This window comes from Aegilops tauschii, chromosome 2 (assembly GCF_002575655.3).
Source record: "Aegilops tauschii subsp. strangulata cultivar AL8/78 chromosome 2, Aet v6.0, whole genome shotgun sequence".
Classification (NCBI taxonomy): Eukaryota; Viridiplantae; Streptophyta; class Magnoliopsida; order Poales; family Poaceae; genus Aegilops; species Aegilops tauschii.
This window is the reverse complement of record NC_053036.3, coordinates 554422814-554431086: the sequence shown is the minus strand read 5'-3', so window position 1 is coordinate 554431086 and position 8273 is coordinate 554422814. Positions and strand designations below refer to the sequence as shown.

The window sequence follows — 8273 nt, the reverse complement described above, 5'->3', positions numbered from 1 at the left end:
CTTCATGGTGATGCAAGACAAGAAGCTCAAGCTCCATGAGAAGAAGTTTGAGATCAAAGCGTTTTAGAGGGCTCCAAAATGTTGTTCATGAAGACGATGGACTTGGATCTCGACGTGGCAAAGATTGTCCAAGTCTATCGTGCGTGCATATTGAAGTGCTTCGCAGAAAAGGAGGAGGCTGGACGAGCTCAAGAGTGAGGTCTTTGCCTGGGACAACCTGATTGGGAGTCGACGAAGGAGGTCTTTGGCACAGACAACCGGACCAACATCTCTTGGGATGGGTTGGATGTAAAAGTTTATTAAACATCCGATACTTTTTGGCTGTGATTGTATATACCCAACTATTGCTCCAATTGATATTGATCTAGACATGCATGTTAAATGGAGGAGGCCACACTATGGACCGACATTCGGTGACTGTTGTTGAACGGACTCCGCCCCGACCATGTTCGCGGACACATCCGGATGTGTCCGCTGACATCTGGTGATATCTGATTTGGTGAACTGTGTCGGAGTTGCCTTTAATCCGCTAAGTGGGTTGAAAACAATGTAAGGGTCCATACCAGTGAGATATTTTCCATTCTCTGCATCACCAATTATCCACCTTGGAAGTACAAGACTCCTTTTCAATTTTTCATTAAAGAAACCATCAATCAATCTTACAAAGAGAATATAAGCAATTATCCACCTATGCATGTTTCTGTTTAAACCGCGAATTCCTCCTACGCGCATGCAACTTTGATCCGCATACTTGCCTTGTGCACGAAAACAAGAATCTATTACGAACATATACGGCTGTTGTTTCCCAAAATTAAATGAATAAAACCTCCTGTAGTAACACGTGTGAACTACTCCTAAGAAATAAATCACCGAGGCTCGTACTCGAGGACGCATGGAAGGCAACAAATACAACAACACCCACACATCAACTTTGTAGACGCCGTGCCGCGGCGCCGCAGCAGATCTGGGACCTGAGGGACGTCATCGTAGAACTTGCCGCACTGCCGCATCCCCTCCTCGAAGTGATCCAGCTGCCGATCATACCGCCGTGCCGCGGCATCGTCGACCACGGTCCCGTTGACCCCCTTGCTTGTGCACCCCATGGAGAGCCATAACATGGCGCAGCCGTACGTGTAGCCACCCGCCGCCGCGCGTCTGGCGGCGACGCTGGATGCCTCCGCCGTCTCCGGGTGGTGGAGTCTTGTTGGCCCAGTACGCGTCGGTCCACGGAGCAAGGTACGTGGTTCCGGCTCTGTGATGTGGATCGGAACGCCGCGCCGTTGCCGGCGGGGAGCAGAGGAGGATCAGGAGGATGGCGATGGCTAGCAGAAAAACGGAGACGGAGGAGGTCGCCATGATAATTTTGATTTTAGGTATATGGTTCTTCGTAGCGGCGGTTCTCTTTTTTATAGGATGTATTTTATATCGATAGGTTCGAGTCCAGGGGTTTCTGTTCGGTAACGGGTTCTGCCCGAACCGGGTGAAACTCAAAATCTACCTTTTTCTTTTTTGCAGGGACTCAAAATCTACTTCTAACGCACAAGGCTCAAACTTCTTCGGTCGTTTCTGTTTCTATACTATACTACTAGCACGGTATGGATTAGTCCTTTTTTCTGGCGAACCAACATGTAGTTGAATGGTTAGGTGGACAGTGATATCCCTAGCCCATGAAGATTTAAGTCTTGATGCTCGCATTTATCTTGAATTTATTTTAGGATTTCTGATGATAAGCGTTCAGTGAGAGGAGATGCTTTCATCGACTACGAGGCCTCAGTCTCTCGGGGGGATACCTGGCCATCCTTGGGGCCGGGCCTAACCAAGCCCGACGCAAAAAACCCTGGCTCGGGCCGGGCATCGGGCCTAGAAATCAGGCCCAAGCCCAGCCCACCAATGTAAAAGCCCGCCGGGCCTTTTCGTTAAATCGCAAATATGGCGGGCCCGGCCCGGCCTTCGGGCTCAAAATCTAGGCCCAGGCCCGGGTCAGGTCGGGCTTTTTTGGGTCGGGCCATCCGGGCTGGGTTGCACATGGCCAGGTATACTCAGGGGTGCTCATAGGGGTAGGGTGTGCGTGTGTGCGTTCATAGGGATGAGTGTATGCGCGTATATATATGAGCGCTTGCGTCCGTACTGTGTTAAAAAAATTAGTCCTTTTTTCTGGCGAACCGGTATGGATTAGTTATCAGCACAGATAACGCCCAAACGTCAACTTTTTAGCTTTTCGTCCGAAATGCCCTAGCAACTGTCAGATGTACAGTGAGTCTGTGACACGTCAGCGCACCAAAGCGTTCGGTCCTGCGTGGTCAAGCGCGAATGAGCGATCGACCAGAACACGTTATCCTTCAGACTCTCCTCTCTTCTACTATCTCAATCCACTTTCCCCTCTTTTCCTCTCAAGGCGGAAATGGCCAGAAGTTGCTGGTGGGGATGGGATCCCGTGGCAGAGGGCTGGCACGTTGAGGAGGGCATGATGTGGCGAGGAGATGGCCACCGGGAGGGGTCAACGGGGCGCTAGATCTCGAGCAGAAGTAGTAGACGGCGGGGATTGGATCAACGGCGGTGCGGTCGTGGCATGGTCGGGCGCACGTGAGGAGGTAGGTCGCGGAAAGGAGATGGCCGTCGGGAGGGGTCGCGGGTGCCTGTAGCTGATGGGAGGTGGCGGTGGTAGCTCAATCCGGTTGCCATAGTGTTCCTGCACATTGAGTGAGTGAGAGTTGAGAGAGAAGGAGAAAGAGGACCAAGGAGGAAGGGAAGGAGATGGGAGGAGGCACGACGCGACGTTGGTGCCTGCTGGGTAGAAGTGGCAGAGGCGAGACGGGCGACTGTGGGGACAAGTCAGGAGGCGGCGGAGATGAGGTTGAGGCCCGCGGCCGCCGCCCATAAGGTTGCGCTCATTGTCTAGCTCCGCCCCTCTTTGGTGTCCATGGTCATCAGCTACGTCTCAGACACCATCGACGCCGACAGGTTTTCTACTTGCCTCCCTTTTCCCCTACCTTCTGTTTCTCTTCTCAATGCAAGTCATTGTGTAGTTAGTGCTTGCAGAGTGCTTGACAATTTGTTACTTTCTCCATGTTCATAAACATGGAAAATTGATATATCTATACCTATTAATGAAGGGACAAATATTTTTGTCCGTCCGCCGTAGAATTGCCCCTACAGATGCCATAATTTGCATCCAATGCCAGCGATAAGTGAAAAACGGTCCATTTCACTACATCCGTTGCTGCCTTGGTTCATATTCCGCGACCCCCTAATGAATTACAATCATGTAGGCACTGTGCTGGATGGAGCGACACTCTTCAACATGGGAGACCTGGGTTTGATCCCAACTTCTCCCATTTTTCTTTTTCTCCCTTTTCTCTATGAATTCTCAGCATATGGGCTGGACAATGTTGCAATTTCGGCCCAACAACTCTTTGTTTAACATTTCTCTTTTCTTTTTTCGGGTAGATTCAAATGCTTTTCAAAATGTTCATATCTTTCAAACCCTAACTCCAAATCTAACATGTTACATCATGTTAATCATTATTAAAATTATGTTTAGGGTGCAAACTTAATTAACAACTTCTTTATATGGGGTATTTTGGAAATGCTTGTTATATATGTTTCCTACCCCATCTCCCATTTGAATTGAGTATCCAAATCTAACATGCTATATACAGAAATCCCTCATAAAAATATGTAGATTACAAATATGTTATTATCTTGCATGTTAATCATTCCTAAAATTATATTTAGGATGCAACCTTAATCAATACCTCCTTTATATGGGGTATCTAAAATATGCCTACCATATATATTTTATATGATATTTTGATGCTCTCACAAAAGATATTATTGGCACCATAGAGAATGTTGATTCCTACCAGGTATCATATGCTCTCTATTTCGCATAGTGCACAATAACTAACCCATATACAATGATGTACAATAAACTATTGATACGATATTTATGTAAACAAGTGGCTTACAATTGATTTGCATATTGTTTGAAATTGTGCCCATAAAGATTTTTGGATATACCTTGAGTACACTCGGAGATCATCCCACCTTTATGTTTTGTGCAATACCACTTATCATGTTGTTTGTTGTGTAGCATCATGAAGATTTCAATTGATTGTTGATGTCATTGAGTGTGTGTATGAGGGCTGTTTTTTTCTCCCGCTGCAATGCACGAGCATGTTTCTAGTTGCTCATATGGCAATTTCATGTGATTTTTTGTTCTCCAATCCTAAGATTTTTTATAGATGTCCACAATGAACAATTTTGTGAATCTTCAAATTATAACATGGAAAATTCACATATTGACATGGCCCATGGCAAAAACTTTAAATTTGCATTTTTCTCACTTAATAACATGGCAGTTTATCCTGTGTATGTTGTTTTTCTGTTTTACCATGGCAATTTTATCTTGTATTCTACGACAAATTCGTCGAGTATACCATGGCAAAAGAATTATTAACTATGGCAACTTTATTTTTTTGCACCGTGCAACAATTTGATATGACAACGTACGGTGTGTTTTGCCATGGAAACTAAAGTATACTCTTGCCATGGCAATTTAAGATGTGTTTTACCATGGTGGTAAATTAAGATGTGTTTCCCAACAATTTTGAAGTTTTTTGAAACGCCATTTTTAACACTTGCCATGAAAACTTCAAGATGTGTTTCCATCGCAAGTTTCAGATGTTTTTTCAGTGTGTTTTGACATGAAACTAAAATATACTTTTGGCCATGGCAATTTAAGACGTGTTTTTCCATTGCAAATTAAGATGTGTTGCCATGACAAGTTTGGAGTTGTTTCACACGCCATTTAACACTTGCCATGGTCACTTTAAGATTTGTTGCCATTTCAAGTTTAAATGTTTTCCCCACACGCAAATTAAAAGAGCATGCTATATTTTTCTTTTTTGCCCATGGCAAATTTATTTCTATGTCCATGTCATTTTTATTGCTTGAACCATGTAATTTTTTTACTAACCATGGCAACTTTATTGTTTGCACTATGCAAGCAATCTGATACGACAACTTACAGTGTGTTTTGCCATGGCAAATTTAAGTTGCGTTCTTACCAGGCAAATAAAGATGTGTTTCCACGACAAGTTTGGAGTTCTTGACATGCCATGGCAACTTCAAGATGTATTGCCATGACAAGTTTAGATGTGTTTTTTACAGTGTGTTTTGCCATGAAAAGAAATATACTTCTGTCCATGGCAATTTAAAAATGTGCTTTTCCGAAGGCAAATTAAGATGTGTTGCCACAAAAAGTTTGGAGTTTTTTCACACACCATTTAACACTTGCCATGGCAACTTTAATATGTGTTTCCATGGCAAGTTTAAATGTTTTTCCCACACGCCAATTATAAGACCATGACATTTTTTAAATTTTTTTGCATGGAAAATTTACTTTTCTAACCATGGAAATTTTATTTCTATGACCATGGAATTTTTATTGTTTGAAACATGGCAAAAAAATATCAACCGTGGCAACTTTATTATTTGCACCATAGCATATATCTTTTTTCAACCATGACAATTATTTTCTTTTTGTTTGGACCATGGCTACTTTTTGTATTTTTAGACCATGGCAAAATTATTTTATGGACCATCGCAAATTTATTTTCTATGACCATGGAAAATTTATTTGTTTGTACCATGGAAAATTCATACTTCATAACATGGCAAAAAAAGAACCATGACAACTTTATTGTTTGTACCATGGCAGATTTCTTTTTTAACCATGGCAATTATTTTCTTTTTTGTTTGAACCATGGCTATTATTTTTTGTATTTTAGACCATGGAAAAATCATATTATGGACCACGGCAAATTTATTTCCATCACCATGGCATTTTATGGTTTCTACCATGGCAAATTCATACTTCATACCATGGCAAAAATAATTAGAAGTGTAAAACTTTGTTAGCTAAGTTTTCCATGATATATAGAACATTTTCCATCATTGCTATGGCCCATGGAAAAAACTTTAAATCTGCATGTTTTCTCATTTAATATCATGTCATTTTTTTCGTCTCTGTGTGTGTGTTGTTTTTCTGGTCTTTTTTACCATGGCAAAAACTTTAAATCTGCATGTTTTTTCATTTAATACCATGGCATTTTTTCATGTATGTGCTTTTTTTTTCTGTTTTTTTACCATGGCAACTTTATTTTATATTCTATGGCAAATTCATTGAGTATACCTTGGCAAAGTTTTAATTATGTCGCGAACAAACCTGTGGTTGGATGGTTAGGTGGACAGTGGTATCCCCAGCCCACCAGGGTTCAAGTCCTGGTGCTCGCATTTATTCTGGATTTATTTCAGAATTTCCGGCGTTGGGAGGAGACGTCACCGTCGACTACGAGGCACCTACGGTGACTTCGTAAAATCTCAAGATGATATGTCGGCTCAGTCTCTCAGAGGTGCTCATAGGGGTAGGGTGTGCATGTGTGCGTTTATAAGGGTGAGTCTATGCGCGTATATATGAGCGCTTGCGTCTGTACTGTGTTCAAAAAAAAGTTTTAATTCTGTCATGCACTTTTGTCCTTGTTTTAGCTCCTGTTGGTTGCGTGTAAGAAAAAAGCAAGTAAATTTGCGTATTGAAAGATGGCAAAGTTAAATTTTGTAGAATTTGTTTATACATGTCCAATGGCAAATTTTGTAGAAATCTTTTTTCTTCTATCCTATATGTCCATTTTTTGTGACTCTTGTTTTTTCATAATATCATGGCAATTTTTTTTTCGAGAGTACGCCAATGGCGTACCATATTTTTATAGAAGAGAGCAAACATAATTACAAGAGGCTAAGCATAGATGCGAACATCATGCTAGCAGAACCCACTCAACACCTAAAGGAAAAAGAAGATCTAACTTCTCACAAAACGGTGTATTCTTCCGACTCCGGCCTCGTCCCATTCTCTAAGCTCGTCGAAGATTTGATGCACCAATTGTCTCGGCCTCCTCTGTTGCTCCAACCGCCCAAAGACTCTGGCATTTCTTTGTTTCCATAATGACCAAGCGACGAATATGACAATAATGTCAAAACCTCTTCTATCCCTTGTCACAATTGCACTCCTCACTTGAAGCCACCATGCCTCAAGTGAATCACCAGGTTGCGGTTGCCTCACGGTGACACTGATCTGTGTGAAGCATAGATGCCACACCTCCCGAGCGTAGGGGCAATGGAGAAGTATGTGATCGACCGTGTCTTCTTCTTGTAAGCATGTGAGCAAGCAGCCGTACTATCCTGCAGGCCGTGCCTAGCTCGCCGATCCGAGGTCCAAAGTCTATATTGCACCGCTAGCCATGCAAAGATTTTGCATTTGAGGATCGCCCCACTCCTCCAAATACACTCATACGTTGAAGAGGTCGCAAGCCCAAGATGCAGAGCCCGATACACGGACCGAGCTGTGTACTGCCCCGAAGCGTCCCAAGGCCATGTAAACGTATCCGGCGCTTGAGGGTCATGATAAGCATCCATAGTAGCCACTCTGAGATGCATGAGCTGTATAAGGGCCATGAAAGGTGGCTCTCCATTGATATCCATCTCCCACGTGCTATCCACCATGGCCTGACCGACTGTTCGCTTGTTTTGCACTCTGGTGGGAACCAAAGGCAAGATGGTCGGCGCAATGTCTGCAACCGCCAAGCCGTTCATCCATCGATCCTTCCAAAAGAGTACTCTGTTGCCAGCACCCACCGTGATTTGCACGAGTTGGTTGTAGAGCTGCCTCGCTTCTTCATCGACCAAGAACGGTATGCCTTGCCAGGGTCTATCCAAGTCTGTTCGCCTCAACCATTCCCATCTCACCCGAAGTGCCATAGCTTGTAGCTTCAGATTCTTAACACCGAGGCCTCCAAACCTTGTTGGGCGACATATGGTGTTCCACGCCACAAGGCATTGCCCGCCGTTAACCTTGTCCTTCCCAGCCCAAAAGAACGACCGCATCCAGGCGTTAATCTCCTCAAACACCCAATCAGGAGCATTAAGCACCATTAGTTGATGGATGGGTCTCGCCGCCACCACTGATTTGATGAGAACAAGACGCCCTGGCCGTTGAATAAGACCTCGTTGCCAGGATGGGAAGAAACTCCTCGCTTGATCGACGAGAGGCTGCCAATCCGCTCTGGACAGTTGATGGATCGCCAAGGGAATGCCCAAATACTTGCAAGGGAACTGCCCAAAGTCACATTGCAGATGCGCGGCAACTCTGCGCTGGTCGTCCTCCGAGCCCCGAATCAAAATCGCCTTAGATTTCCTATAGTTCACCTCCAAACCTG

At 43.9% G+C, this 8273-nt stretch overlaps 1 long non-coding RNA gene across 1 annotated transcript; it reads left to right on the top strand.

Annotated features, from left to right (window-relative positions):
- Positions 1 to 2333: 2333 nt before the first annotated feature.
- On the top strand, positions 2334 to 6527 carry LOC120973712 (uncharacterized). The gene is made up of 2 exons (XR_005769043.3): positions 2334 to 2961; positions 3270 to 6527. It is a non-coding gene; the product is annotated as an uncharacterized lncRNA (long non-coding RNA).
- The last annotated feature ends 1746 nt before the right edge of the window (positions 6528 to 8273 follow it).